The sequence below is a fragment of the Neophocaena asiaeorientalis genome, unplaced genomic scaffold (assembly GCF_003031525.2).
Source record: "Neophocaena asiaeorientalis asiaeorientalis breed wild unplaced genomic scaffold, Neophocaena_asiaeorientalis_V1.1 scaffold344, whole genome shotgun sequence".
NCBI lineage: Eukaryota > Metazoa > Chordata > Mammalia > Artiodactyla > Phocoenidae > Neophocaena > Neophocaena asiaeorientalis.
Genome location: NW_020174693.1, coordinates 620002 through 636069, shown reverse-complemented (window position 1 = coordinate 636069; position 16068 = coordinate 620002). Strand labels below are relative to the sequence as shown.

Sequence of the window (16068 nt, the reverse complement as noted above, 5' to 3'; positions counted from 1 at the left end):
ACAACAGGTATTTAAATTCTACTTTCACAGTGAGTTTATTCAGAGTAATTGTACAATAAAGAAAAGCACTTGGCCTTCGGGTCACTATGCATATATAGCTAAATAATGCCACTAGATGACAAGTAATTAACCAGAATAGCAACACGGCCAATCTAATGGGGCCAGTTTGGGTCTGAGTGGCTCATAAAAACACTATGTAGTTAAGCTACAGGCACCTATGAAGACAATGAGTTGCGGTCTACCTACAGCCTAACAAATCCCTCCTGAGACTAAAGAGATATGGAAAGAGCAGTCTCAGCGATGGGGCAGTATCATTGGAAGTTCTGCCCAGGAAGGAGTTGTGATGCCATCTTGATTCTTATTATCTAAAACTTCTAATGAGATAGGAACTACCTCCAAACAACTGATATCAACATTATCAGGTTGACCCTTCCATTACTAGAAATAATAGGAAAACAACATCAGTCAAAGCTTATTTTAAATCAATTTGAAGAAATACTTCCTGACCTATTACTGGGGTAGTACAACAGGTTGAATGTTTAGTAAGTGGAAACTAGTGGCAGAGGAAGTCCAAAATGGCTTTCTCCCTTCTTCTTTGATGACTTATACATGGTAAGCATGAGTGAATTAATAAAATCACAAACAAGAAATATTATTTCTTTTTTAATGATCAAGAATTTTTTTTTTGGTTGTTGTGTTTTGTTTTGGGGGATTGGTTTTGTTTGTGTTTGCTTGTTTAGTATATGAAGGCATTCTAGTTTTGTTAGGATTCAAGCTAGGAACAAGAAGGCATCCTTTAAGAACTGTCTAGCTACCCTTATCTTTATCAAGAAGAATCTAGCAAATGTCATACTGGCTAATGGGGCAACAATTCATTTTTTATTTTAGATTTTTAAGTGAGAGATAAAACAATATAGCCATTACACACAAACCTGTCCCCCAATCTCCAATATTATTTATTCTACACATATTCACTGAACATAAATACTCTAGGCCTAGGTGGGAACGTGAAGGGTGCCTGAAAGCCTAAATATATTTATCCATACTATGTGGATTAATGATTATTTTTAAGGATTTAAAGACTATTTTATGGCTCTTCTTCTCAGAAGACCCTCAGATACTGTAGCTTATTTATTTTATACATAGTAGTTTGTACCTCTTAATCCCCTACCCCTATGGTGCCCCTTCCCCCTTCCTTCCCCCCACTGGTAACTTTTGTTATATTCATTTGTTTAGTTTATTTTTTAGATTCCACATATAATTGATAATGTACAGAATTTATCTTTCTCTGTCTGACTAATTTCACTAAGCATAAGGCCCTCCAGGTCCATTCATGTTGTTGCAAATGGCAAAATTTCATTCTTTTTTATGGCTCAGTAATATTCCATTGTAGATATACACCACATCTTCTTTATCCATTCATCTGTTGATGGACACGTAGGTTGGCTCCCTATTTTGGCTATTGTAAATAATAGTGCTATGAACATTGTGGTGCATGTATCTTTTTGAATCAGTGTTTTCATTTTCTCTGGGTATATGCCTAGTAGTGGGATTGCTGGGTCGTATGGTAGTTCTATTTTTAGTTTTCTAAGGAACCTCCATACTGTTTTCCACAGTGGCTGAACCAATTTACATTCTCACCAACAGTGTACAAGGCTTCCCTTTTCCCCACATTCTTGCTAACATTTGTTTTGACTATAGCCATTCTGACAGGTGTGAGGTGATATCTCATTGTGGTTTTGATTTACATTTCCCTGATGATTAGCAATGTTGAGCATCTTTTCGTTTGTCTGTTGGCCATTTGTATGTCTTCTTTGGAAAAATGTCTATTCAGGTCTTCTGCCCATTTTTAAAAGGTTTTTTTTTTTGATATTGAGTTGTATGAGATATTTATATATTTTGGATATTAACCCCTTATTGGTCATATCATTTGCAAATAGTTTCTCCCATTCAGCAGGATGTCTTTTTGTTTTGTTGATGGTTTCTTTTGCTGTGCAAAAGCTTTTAAGTTTAATTAGGTCCCACTGATTTTGTTTCCTTTGTCATGGGAGACAGATAAAAAAAATATTGATATGATTTATGTCAAAGACTGTTCTGCCTATATTTTATTCTAGGAGTTATATCGTTTCTGGTCTTACATTTAGGTCTTTAATCCATTTTGAGTTTATTTTTGTATATGGTGTGAGAAAATGTTCTAATTTCATTCTTTTACATGTAGCTGTCCAGTATTCCTAGCACCACTTATTGAATAGACTATCTTTTCTCCATTGTATATTCTCGCCTCCTTTGTCATAGATTAATTGACCCTAAGTGTGTTGGTTGATTTCTGAGCTCTCTATTCTGTTCCATTGATATACGTGTCTGTTTTTGTGCCACTACCACACTGTTTTGATTACTGTAGCTTTGTAGTATAGTCGGAAATCAGGGAGCATGATACCTCCAGCTCTGTTCTTTCTCAAGATCGCTTTCGTGTGCGCTCTCTCTCTCTCTCTCTCTTTCTCTCTCTCTCTCTCTCTATATATATATTGCTCAATCAACACTCTTGTTGGCCAGAGCACCCCCTTGAGAGATGATGGTTCATATGAGGATGCCAAAGCCAACAGATCTGGAAACAAGTTATTTTCCCATCTTTTATACAAGGGGACTTACAACACATAAGTAGTTTTGAACAAAAAAAAAGTTTTTCATGCCTTGATTTTTATGCTTCTTTAAAAGCAGAGACCAAGAACAGATCAACTGAATTGGCATCACATTGCACAGATTGTCTGTGGGAGTGGCACCCTGGGGCCATGCAGAGGACAACTGGAGGCCACAGTCAGCCACTCTAGGTTTGCTTTGGGCTTTAAGTTCTTGTCCTGGCTATAAGTTTTCAGATCTGTTGGTTTGAAAGCAACACTCATGGTCCTAACATTGGTTCTGTATTGATATTTGGTGGCTAAGGATGAAAGAAAATGTCTCTCACAAATATAAGAACTATCAAAAATAGCAGCTAGAGGTTTATTCAGCACCTACTGTGCATAAGAGGGCTATCCATCTACCTGTCTGTCCAACCTCTTAGTCCTCAGAATAACCGTGCAAGGTAAACATCATGACTGTTTTACAGATGAGGGAAATAAGGCTCTGAAAGGTTCAGTTTGGTAACTTCCCCAAAGCACACACAGCCAATTAGTGGTGGAGGTAAGTCGCAATTCGAGGAATCACAAGCACTCCCAAGCTCATCCTTCCTCACCATCCTTCAGAAGAAATGAAGCAACTTGTACCAAGTATTCTGTTGACATATAATAAAAATTTGAACTTTTTGCTCTTCCTCATTTTTCTTTATGTATTTCTGCTGCTTTCTGTTCCTTTCCCTCCCCCCCTCCCTTTTTTCAATTCCTATCCCTCCTATCCCTAGCAATCACATGGAGTTGGGTTTTGGTAACAATATGACAATCAAAAATAAGAATATGAAATAAATCAACCTTAACTGGAATTCACAAGTTCACCTAGCTTAACAAGATGGATAAGTTTCTAAAAGTTCTGTATAAACACAGGTTTGTTTTTTTTCCCCAAAATTACTATGAGAAAGATAAAAAATACCTAATGAAATCTTGCAGTGAGTTTCCCTATAAGGAGAGAACTACTGTTATATGGCAAACAGACATCTGCTTCGGCTCCCTGCCTGAAATGATTTAAAAATTTTTGTATAATAAGTGATGGTTTGTATAACAGAATGTTTTCTAAAAACTAGGCAAAACTGTATGTCACTGGGAATATGAAAAGCGGAAAATCAGAGGGCTGATTTCTATTTCACTTTTGGTATTTAAATGCCACAGTGATAACTGAACACTGTAAAGAGTCAAATAAATTACTGTTTAATTGTCTTGAAAATAGCTCAGGCCTTCAGTCCACAGTCAATAAAATATACGCCTTGCCTGTGGTTTACTCAAGACTACAGAAATTCAGAATCATTCCAGGTGGTTTTTATAGCTTTCAGGCAGCGAGAACTGTATTTTATTGAATGCAGGCATTTAATTAGTAGGTATTATTAAAGCGCCATTTTCCATATTAAACTATTTTCTATATAAACTAGCTTCCTGGTGTGCTGACTTGTAAAGACAGGGTTACCTTGAGTTCTCTCAAGAGACAGGTAATAACTCATGTTTGTCTCTGTAATTTCTGATTCTACAGAATGCATTCTTTCTGCTGTATCAAAAAATAACTTGTGAACAAATAATCTCCAAGAATTTTCTTATGTTACTGTCCTATAAACTAAATCTTTTAAGACAAACCTGAATCCTAACATTACCTATTGTGATATTTCTTATGCTACAAAGGAAATTGTACCATAATTTTGAATTATCCCATAGCTGAGGTACTAATTACAGCCACTCTACCACAAAAGTGTAATGCTCAACAGATACCTTTTCTCCATTACAGTATAAAATAGCCTTTTGACTTTTAGTTGAAAAGACTGTGACAAATGACTATTAACTCAGTGGATAACTTCTATATAATAATCATCCAAATTTACCAATATAAATGTCGGGAGGAAAATGAATTTGGAATAAGCATATACTTCACATGTTTCCTGGCATATACTAAGAAACATTCAAGCAAATAAATCCACCTGATTAAAGGCAAATATTGTGAACAAAATCCACAAAGAGTGGAAAGAGATTTTTTCCTTCCTTATTATGGAAATTTACTGGTTATAATACTTAAATACTTTTAATACTTAATACTTTTTTTTTTGTGGTACGCGGGCCTCTCACTTGTTGTGGCCTCTCCCGTCGCGGAGCACAGGCTCCGGATGCGCAGGCTCAGTGGCCATGGCTCACGGGCCCAGCCGCTCCGTGGCATGTGGGATCTTCCCGGACCGGGGCATGAACCCGTATCCCCTGCAATGGCAGGTGGACTCTCTACCACTGCACCACCAGGGAAGCCCCCAGATCTTTTCTTTAATTGTAACTTTTGTTAAAAGATCTCTAACAACACACCATTGCTGATTATGTAACACTGGTGATGTGCAGCTATGATTTCTCCCCTCTGTACCAAAAGACAAAAAAAATAATAAATTTGGATAATGTTTTAAAATAACAATTCTTCTAAATCAACTGCTACTTCTCAGTGTACAGCTAGATCTCCTGAATGATTATAGTATGAGGAATGACAAGCAATATAAAGAATATCAATTTTCACAAAATTCAAACTTTATAACATATGAATGGACCCCACAGAAGAACAAAACATCCCTCCCAGAAGATGTACAGCATAATTAATCAGAAAGGTGTGGCAATGCTTTTGATTGTGATCAGCCACCTGGAAGGATTATCAAATAAACAACCTAGCTATTGCTTCTTTGCTAGACAACTGATCATTCTTAGTGGCAAATATTAATAATGCTTTTGAGAAAGATTAGAACAAAACTAGCTTTGTGAACTACTGCACACTTTCTTGCAAATGCACAGTAGATAAATCAACAGTTCAATCATTATCAATACAGCATACTTTAATATATTGGACACAAACAATTGTCACTAAAAAATCATCTGCTGTGTGTTCAAATAAAGCTATAGAGATCTGCCTTGTTACCTAGCAACTGGGCAAGTAACTGCCATACTGCAAAAAAAAATCCTTATGTTTTAGGTAAAGTGTGACCAAAAGCATAAGGGGAGGTATGTTTGGGATGCAATCCTAGTCGACCAAAATCTCCATAATTTACTGGTCAACCTTTGTGATATAACGGTTCATCTTCCCTTGACTATAAAAGAGTCTGTTACCATTTGCTTTGGTTAATAAGATCATTAAAACATTTTTACGTTTCTTGATAAAACTGTACAATTAAAGATAAATTGTGCTGAATTTTAGAGCTAGAGGGAACACTGGCTTTACAAATGAGGAGGCTAAAGTCCTGGGAGATTAAGTAGCTGAAAGCTGTGTGACTATACAACTTCTTAAAAAAGTAAATATTATGTAAAGTGTTTAGAACAGCACCTGTCACACTGAAAGGATTAGGTGTGTTTCATACTGCTAATTTTTATTACTGATGGAGTTGGATCTAGAATTTGTTTCCTAATTTCCAGAACAGTATCCTTTTCATTAAGCACATTCCCTCCAAATATAGCAATGCTTTAAAATGTACAATGTACATCTACTATAAGCAAAAGCTATATTTTAATTGTAAAAGTATGTATTAAATAAAAATGTATATATACATTTTGAAAGAAAAAATTGAGTCTTCATAACTAATAAGTTATATATTTGTTTAAAATTAAATCTTTATCATCCTCAAATACAGATAATTGATGTGGTAAGAGCTAAAAAGCAAGTCTAAACCATCTTTGAAAGGCAGTACTTTACTGTGTTACTGTGTAGATCTAGAAGTATAAAATTTCCCATCTTTCAAAATGTTCCCTGACCTACATTTCTCACTAATTCATACCAAACATTAACCTGATACATTTATACTGAAAGATTTCAGACATTTGTCAGATTAAGAAGAGTTTACACTGAGCCTGAAGAGTCCACACACCCACACATCCTGATTAGTACATATTCATTATACATTTCCCAATATTATATTCTCTCTCCCTAGGTGATCTCATCCAGGCATGTGCTTTTAGGTACCACCTATATGCTGAGCATCTTTCCCCTGGGTTTCAGGCTAGTAGATCCAACCACCTGCTTGACATTTCCACATGGATATCAAGTTTCTTAGATTTAAAATGCTTAAAACAGAACTCTTGATTCCTTTTCCCAACACTGGCCCAATCTGTTCATCACCCACCCAGTTGCTAAGGCCAAAAATTTTGGCATCATCCATAACTCCTCCCTTCCCTTCATCTTTCAAATTAATTCATCAGCAAGACATCTAAATTCTATCTCCAAAATATATCCCAGAGTCTGATTTGAGATGGCAAATTTAAACTGCCTCACAGAACTTCCCTTCCCAAATACCCAACAAAATGTGGAAAAAAAGTAGTAAACAGTATGAAAAAAATACCAACAGTAACCAATTAAGGAAAGGAACATAAACAAATATAAACAAACTTCAACACTGGCAGCCAAGGAAAGAAAGAGAAGATTCCGGAGCAGGATGAAGAGGCACAGTGTTGCTTGATTCCCAACCCTGTTCTCACTGCCCAGAGAGTCAACAAAACTCTGAGAATTCTCAGTAATAACCCTGAATTTAGAGAAAGCACACACTCAGTGAATATCCTTATCCGTTTCCTCTCTCTATGGAGGAGTGATGGAAATGTGAAATGAGAAAAAGGGAGTAAAGGGCTGACTCCATGGAATTGAAGACTCCAGGGCTGCCCACTGTGATAAGGAGACCCATGAAGTCCTAGGTTACCTCCAGGATAGCTGCCAGCTCATATGGAACCCTTTAGTTGATTATAAAGACTGTCCTTGGTATCTCCCACCTACCCCCTCCCAGTTTGGTGAAATGAATGCTGGTAACAGGGACATTCCGCAAAACCTGAGGAGGCAAAGCCCTGGAAACATAATCAAGGCTGCACAGGGCATGAGCTACCTCTCTCCACGATTTCTACCTCCCTTGGCAACTCCCTCCCACTTCAGAAAAGTGGACAGGTCCAGGCAATAAAACATAGCTCAAAGAAAACAATCAAACTGGTCCCCCAAAAGGTGGGAAGTGATCTAAGGAGTTACTTACACCATGTCTGGGCAAAGCTCCCCAAGCACCAGCCGGATGAAAAAAAATAGCAAGGCAGATATGCAAGGAAGGGAGGAAGGAGGAAAGGAGAGAAGGAGAGAGGACGAAAGGAAGGAGGGAGAGAGGAAGGAGGGAAGGGAAGAATATAAAATGCAAGGGTCATAGCATGAGGAAGCAAATCTAGAATAAATTTATTCAAATAAGAGGAAGGACCTCCTCACACAAACTTTCTACTAGAGAAGAATGATTTCAGTAAAAATTGAAGCTAAAGACAGAATAATGAAACAAATGAATGAGATGAAAAGAGAGACTGTGGACCTAATGAAACTATTTAAGGACCAAAGAGCATCATTTTAGAATCAATCAATAAATTAGAAACATCAAGAAACAGAGTAGACACTTCTGAAAATGGAATTACTAACACAGAGGAAAGGATTGACATAATCACTGTGAATGCTGGTGAAAATGACAAAAAGATTAAAGTATAAAGAAATAAGAGATATGGAAGAGAGACAAAGATGATCCAAAATAAGGATAATTGATGGTCCCAAAGTAGGTAACAATACAAATGGAATAAAATGTATAATAAAATATATGATACAATGTCAGCAGATTTAAAGAGCACACTGTATTGCAGAAAATTCTGACACAGAACATTCAACAAGACATATCCTAGCTATGCTACTGAACTATGAGGATGAAGAAAGAATTCTTTGCTATCCAGGCAGAAAAAGCAAACACCTACAAAGGGTGACTTCAGACTGCACAGTAATAGTGAATGCTACTCAACAATGGGGTAATGGCTGCAAAACTATGAGGGAAAGGGAGCACAACACAAGAATATTATACTCAGCCTCAATGTTGTTTCAATTATAAAAGTAACAGAAAGATACCCTCGAATATTAAAAAAACAAAAAGAAAAACTCTCAGAAATGCAGTAGCTACAAGTCTTTCTTGAAATAAGAATAGAAAGCAACTGACAATGACATCTAGGCAATTAAGAGATGAATCAAAGAACTCATTTAGAAATGGAGAAGCTATACTAAAGGACTGGGAAACACTGGGTCTATGTGAATAGAAGAATTTATATTAAATAAGCTTAGTAATTATGATTTTATGATTACATAATAGCAAGCATTATAACATGATCAATATAAATTAATTAAAATTATTAGCTGAGGAGAGAAGATGGGTGATAATGTACTTAAAGCTGGAATATGTAGTTTAAAAAGCATAATAATTGCAACTCTGAGGTGGATTTACTGTAAAGCTACTTAAGTTTCAAGGCCTTTCACCTACATGGGTGATTTGTTTTTCGTTGGCCCTGGGGGTGGTCACAGCAAAGCATTCACATGATCATGTTTTTGTAAAATATACTCTGTTTTCTTAAAAAGGAGTCCCAACTTGTAATAACCTTCCTACAAAATCTCAATCCACTCCTGCTCAAAATCTCAATCCACTCCTGCTTAACATTTTTCATTCCTCTTAACCATAGCCATTTAATAACCGTTAATCATAACCATTTCTCTTAAACATAAAGGGAGATCTTTTAGGAAATAACCTGTAGGAAGGAGAACTTTGTTTGAAGTTCAACAATTATTTAGCTTTTCTTACTTCCATTTTTTTATGCTGTTAAACATAAGAAAACAAATTTTAATACTTTTTATTTAGAAACAGCATCTCCAGTATGATTCCATTATTGCCATTACCATAAAAGTATCAACATTTCTTTCTATTCATGCATCCATCTACCAATCCCTCTGTATATGCATAGAAACATGCCTTAAATGATATTAGTCTAATGTTAAAGATGGTTATTTCTGGGTGGTGGGGTTTAGCGTAATTTAAAAATTATAGTATTTTTATTATGTGCATCGCCTGAATTATGTCTTATGATCAAATATCAAAATATAAAAAATAATGTGGTGATTATTTTTCCTTAAAAAATGCCAAGATATTACTTTGGATGGTGAGTACTGTGAGAATTGTTATTTTCTTTTTTGTATTTTCCTATATTTGTAGAACTTCACAAAAGCTTTTCACAATTTGACACTCCGAATCTTTCCACAGCTCTTCTTTGTTAACTGTCACTACCCTAGCCCAAATCTCTATCAGTTCTCACCTGGACTATTATAATAGCCTTCTATGTGGTTCCTCTATGTCCGTTCTGCCTCTGGTTTTGTCCAGTCTTCCCACGGCAGCCAGTGTGTTCTTTCCAAAGGTAAAGCTGTTGTACTTCTGCTTTAAATTCTCCATTTGCTTCATGTTGCTTTTAGAATAAAACCCAAACCCTTTGCCATGACCAGCAAGGCTGACCTGAGTGGGCAGGGACCCAGGCACACTGTACTGCTCTCTGTTACCCAAACATACTGTGACTGTCCCCCAAGGGCACTTAGGTGAGTGGGTACCTTTGACTGAATGCTCCTTCCCCAGGTTTCTCTGCATGGCTGGTTCCTGCTCACCATTCTCTGTTTGACGGGCACCTTCTTAGGGAGACCTTCTCTGAACAACTTTTTAAAAGTAGCATCATTCCCCTCCAGAACACCCTCAAGCACTTCACCCTGTTATATGCCCTTCACAGCACTTACCACTGTCTGAGATCATCTTCTCCATTTATTTATTTACTTGTTTTGTATTAAACTTCCCCCATTAAATATCTGCTCTACAAAACAGAGACCTTGTCTATTCTGTTCATCATTATATCTCCTGCCCTAACAACAGTGCCTTGAAGACAGTAGACATTCCGTAAAAATTTCTCAAGTGAATGAATTGAATACACACAGATACTGTTTCTCAAAGGGTTGTGTTGGCAAATCTCTTTTAGGTCAGTTGTTTAGAATTCAGAATGCAAATTCCTTCAACTAAGCCACAGTATAAACAATAATTAAATATTAGGGTTAGAGCCCACGAATGTCTACTGGGCTAAAATTCTGTATATATGCAACAAAAATTCTAGAAAATAGATTCTAGAAAATAAAATTTTTTTCTAGAAAAATTCTAGAAAATTCAACAAAAATACTAGAAAATCAACATGATGCATTATCACTGGCATAATATACAATAAAAGAAATATTTAAATTTATTTAATATGAACAAATTACAATTATTATTTATCTTTCATATTGGTGGAGACATTTATGGATATTCTGAAGGGGGCTTCAGGTCCATTTTCAGGGGTTGTAGAGCTTCCCGGTCCTGGCTTTTTATTCATAGAACTTTAAAATTTATAGATTTCAGCTCCTTTGATAACAGACATAACACTGTTACCACCCTAAATACTTATCAGCCATGACTTGGGTCACTGTATCAAAAACGTAAAAGAGGAAATAACAGATTTTCTGGAGGTTTTAGTAGTGAGAAACCTAATGAAAGGGATTAAAGAGATTATGTGATTTGAAAGATACCTCAGCTAAGAGCAGTGAATGAGAGGAGAGAAAAGGTCAGTGATGAGTGGTCAGGAAAAGAAGGGGAAAAAGTTTCTTCTGTTAGCTACTAGGAATTTGCATCTTCCAAGACAGCTTGGTTCCTATCTGGAATAGTTCTGGGGATGTAAAAGGAGGGAGAGCCAGTGTGTAAATAATGTTGAAACTTGGGAGGGACTATTTAATTCTAATTTGAAGCTTTGTACCAAATTTGGTCTGGCATGAGTGTGTACGACTGATCTACCAGTAGGGTGAAAAAAATAGCATCACTCGTATCAAGAGTACCAACCAAGCCTTGGGAGATATTTAGGACGCAATGCCAGACCTTTCATTCCAGAGAGAAAGCTATATTACTAGAAAACAATTTGAACCAATTATTTTTACACTAAATTGACAGTTAAGACAGAAAAAAAAAACAAAAACGTATTAAGAGCCAAGAGATGCTGCATATGGTCTGCACATCTTTTCTGAAGAAATAAATGATGGAGATAAAGAGAAGCAGCTTATCTTTAACAGTTACATTTTGTATTTCTGGAAAAATAACTACAAAATGGTCATGATTTCTAAACATCAGGAAACGAGACTTTTATGAACATTACACAACACAAAACATACCACCTGCTGCAATTACGACTATGTGCAAGTCACGCTCAAGCCTTAATTGAAACCAAAAACAGACCATAAAACTTAGTTACAAAAAAATTCTTCTAACTGAAATGTGCTCAAATGACAGGATGCTCAAATAGTCTTAAAGTACAATTTTCTCCTGCCAAGTGTCTTACTTTTCACAGGGTCACAAAACCTAGCCCTGACCAATGTTATAAGAGCTACAGAACTGAGTACCACTTAAACATATGGCCAAGCAGTGCTGAGACTGTGCTGGGGTTGCCCACTGATTTCTGTATGCTTCAAAGGTGGCTGTCTATAGTGACAGAGGGGCTGGAACGTGGTAAACATGGGTATCTGGACAATCTCAACACAGCCATTGATTTTCCAGACCATGTTCTTGTGGTTAGTCTTGTGAAGTAGTAAGTTCAGTTTAGTTACCTTAATTCCAAACCCCAAAGAGACGTATCCACAAAAGCCATTTATAGAAAAATTCTGTTTTGAGATTCACCTAAAAACACACTATAAAGCATTTAGTAACAGAGGGGATCAGAACATGCAGTTTTGCTTCTTCCACATCAAATCTTGTATTGATCTTCTCTGCACTCCTTCCTATTCCCATATGAGAAAACTACCAGTAAGTCTTTGCTCTGTAAATACCAGAATCGGGAAATACTGCCTAAACATAAAATTTTTAAGGGAATTAATTTTGAATTTTCTTCTAAACAAACTATTCTCACAGTTTTTTTAAAGAAAAAAAAGACTCAGCTTAATCATAGTTTGACTTCTAAAAAAACCGTCTCATGATTTCATGGAGAGAAAGCAAAAATCAGATGAACAAGAATCGTTTTCAGACCACACTAGAATTATAAGAAAGGCTAATTTTTACATGAAAATTCCATCTACATAAAAATAGATTTCTGGAACAATGCATTATTGACAGATATGTGGGAAGATAAATGCATTCATGTAAATGTTCTTTCTCAAGCAAATTATTAAATATATTGACAGCATTGCACTTTGAAAACAATCATTTTAAAGAAATCAAATATTAATACAAGAGTAAAGACATCACAGCTAATGTACTCTTTCACTTAAAGAAATACACATGCAACACTTTTTCCAAGGCTTACTGCTATCCACTGCCATTAAATTCCACCGCAAACACTTATGGTTTGTTACTGGCTATTATCCATGAAAGGAAAAAAAAAAATAGGTAACCAATAAATAAATCTGGTTTCTGTTCACACTTCTGTTAATTACTGGTGGCTTATGGAAGACCTTGTACTTTGATTACTGGTAGTGGCACTTGTAAATGCTAAATCTGAATTACTGCTATAAATCCAAAATGTATAAAAATCAAACATGCCTATGGTAATACAAATGTTTTACTGATGACCATTAATGACTTCAGTCAAGCAGATCTCCTAATTAATTTTGCTAATTGTTCATTCTTCCTGGGAAGATTTGTACTTTGATTACTGGTAGTGGCACTTGTAAATGCTAAATCTGAATTACTGCTATAAATCCAAAATGTATAAAAATCAAACATGCCTATGGTAATACAAATGTTTTACTGATGACCATTAATGACTTCAGTCAAGCAGATCTCCTAATTAATTTTGCTAATTGTTCATTCTTCCTGGGACATTAACTGGCTTGATGGATATTAATGTGACATATGTTGACATTAGCATCTGGTTAGAACTAGGGACATCAGTAAACTCTACCCAGCGTTTATACAGACTCTGCCAATGCTATAAACACTGATAATGCCAAAACATTTATTTCAATATAATATTTAAAGAACATGTCTGCCTTCCATTTAGAGAAAGGATAAACCTGCTTCAAAACACATGGTGCCCAAAAATCCTCATTCAATGAACGATGCAATGAGTATGAGTTAATAATAAACTGGTAAACATTTGCCAACATTTAAAAGAGGACAATAACATCGCAAATGATTATTGGGAATGCCTTTCCTGAACAATGTCTGCTAATTTTTACTCTATTTAGAATATGTACAGTAACTTTAAACAAATATTACTATTTTAAAGAAAGCCATTCCCTAACATTTCAGACCAATTATACCATATGCAGTAAATTTACAGAAAAGAAATGTATCAGAATTCAATACATGTTACAAATTTAGTTAAACCTGCAAACTTTTAGATTGATACTAACTGTCCAGTGATTATAATTTTAAACTGCTGACAAATAGATGTACTTACAAAGTTTTGTTAAAAATTAGTTACCTCCAAATATCTTATTAAATATTGTACCATGCTGTATCTATATTTCAAAAGTATTTTAATGGAGATTTGATCTCCAAGTAGAGGCGAGATACTTTGTTCTCTTTCTCTGGTCCCCCTTTGGGGAACTGTAATGATACAGAGTTGCTCATTCCTAATACATGGATATATTATCACTCTACTGTCACTGATTAAGAAGAAAAATATTACTTCTACTAAAAGTGCCAAAGTGCTTCAAGCAAAGTAACTCTAATGCAGTAAAATTAAGTTTTGGCAATTAGAAACTGCAGGAGGAAGTTCCTATCCTTGAGCAAGGAGCACTGACTCTTCACTGCTTTTATCCAACATTATTATTTCCCCCTGCATTCTGAAGTTAAAAAAGTCTTTGTAACGATGTTTTTTAAAATACGTCACAAAGTCGCCCAGGTAGCATGAATCTGTTTTAATTTCATTTGTACCAGTTACTCCTTTCTCCTCCATCTGAGTCCAGGAGGATCACTGCAACCACACCGAGCACTATTCAGGACTGACAGGGTGGAATGACAGAATGGCACACTTGTGAAGTCTTTCTTTGCAGTGGGACAATGCAAGCACCAGTCATTATAGTCTATTCTGTCACAGAGCCATCGACACCACGGACTCAAATAACCCAGACACCACTGGCATCTCCTTGCCCAGGCTCATCTGCTGAGTACAAAGAACACAGGTTTGGAAGGAACCTCTGGGAGGTTTCCTAATCTCCTTTTCTCTCTCCCTTCCAGCTCCAAACAAGCTCAGAACTGGCTCCAAACTTCAACGTGAAGCTACCCTAGTGTAAAGACTCCCAGAGAGATTTATAGACTCCTTTGGTAATTGTGTCAACGTTGAGGAAAGTCTTTACGTTGCACCTAAATTCCTCACGTTGCCTTTCCATGCAAGAGTCCAAGTAGCAAGTATTCTAATCTAGTAAGTGTTTAAGAATCGTTTAGGACCCCAAAGCTCACATGCCTTCGATCTACCCATAAATGTTGGGTGCTTATCTGCAGCCTGGGGGCTGAATTTTTAGCCTCCTAAAACTAACATCTCAGTCGCTCAGGGAGGAGAAATGATAACTGCAGCGAGAACGAGCCTTCCTGGACAATCTCTGAAAATGTAAAGCCTTCCTGAGCTGCCCATTTGTTTTAGGGGCTCATGTTTGTAGGTGGCTGGTTTTCTTGGAGGGAAGCAGCAACGACAAAACCCCTCAAACCGCGGCGGTGGCAGCATCCTTATAAAAACAACATCTTGTTTGCCTTTGGCAAGTTTTAGCCTGGAGTAAAATTACACCCAAGTTGCAACCACCGAAATTGGGATGTCAATGGAAATGCTGATCCGACCTTCACGAAAGCAGCAAATTGCAGTCTTTGCTGCTCTAATACAGTTCGCCAAGGCGTAGAGTGGTTAGGTCCAAGCCCACTTTCCCCTCCGATTAATATGTATAAAAAATACGAGGAGAGAGGGCACACTCAACAGCAACCCTTCCAGGGTCTGTTTTTCCAGCTACTCCTCAAAAGTGATTCAAAGCGCACCTGGAAATTACATGGATTGGTGTGGCTTTTTAATACTGAAGACAAATGACCTTTGGAAAATATCTACTCATGAAAGTCAAACCATTTGGAAAGACATCCGGCAATTTACCGCTTCAAACTCCTTGCAACCCCGAAGATGAGGAAAGGGAAAATGCGCCCAACCCGAGAGAGAAAAGCAATAACCAAACCATGTTTTTTGAGGGGGAAAAAAAACCAAAAAAAAACCAAACCAAAAAAAGGCCCACACAGTGGAGACCGCCAGCCTGGCTGCAACAAATGCCCCGGCAACCCTTATCGCAGCCTTTCCGGATCTCCGACCCGGCTTCCTTTTTTTCTCCCGCAACCGCATCTTGGCAAGCTGGGGCCGTGGACGGGGTAGCTGTACCCCACGCCGCCCGCAGTCACGCCGCTACTCACCCGAGCCCCTCGGCACTAGCGACGGCAGCGGTCGCGGGCTGGCTGCGAACCGGGATCCGCGAGGGCTGGAGGGCTCTGGCCCCCGAGGACGCGGACATGTGGCAGGAACCTCCGCTCCCCTAGCCGTTGCCTCTGAGCATCTTTCTGGGCAGCCCCAGCCAGTGGGA

At 37.2% G+C, this 16068-nt stretch overlaps 1 protein-coding gene across 16 annotated transcripts in view; it reads right to left on the bottom strand.

The window, feature by feature from the left end:
• ANKS1B (ankyrin repeat and sterile alpha motif domain containing 1B) overlaps nt 1-16068 on the bottom strand; it is a 711904-nt gene that overhangs the window by 135148 nt on the left and 560688 nt on the right. Inside the window, exon 1 of one of the 16 annotated variants that reach the window (XM_024758929.1) lies at nt 15902-16062. The exons of the other annotated variants lie outside the window; for them this stretch is intronic. The gene's annotated coding sequence lies outside the window, so the exon portion shown is untranslated. Of the gene's footprint in view, nt 1-15901; nt 16063-16068 lie in introns of those variants that run through there. 16 annotated transcript variants of the gene reach the window in all.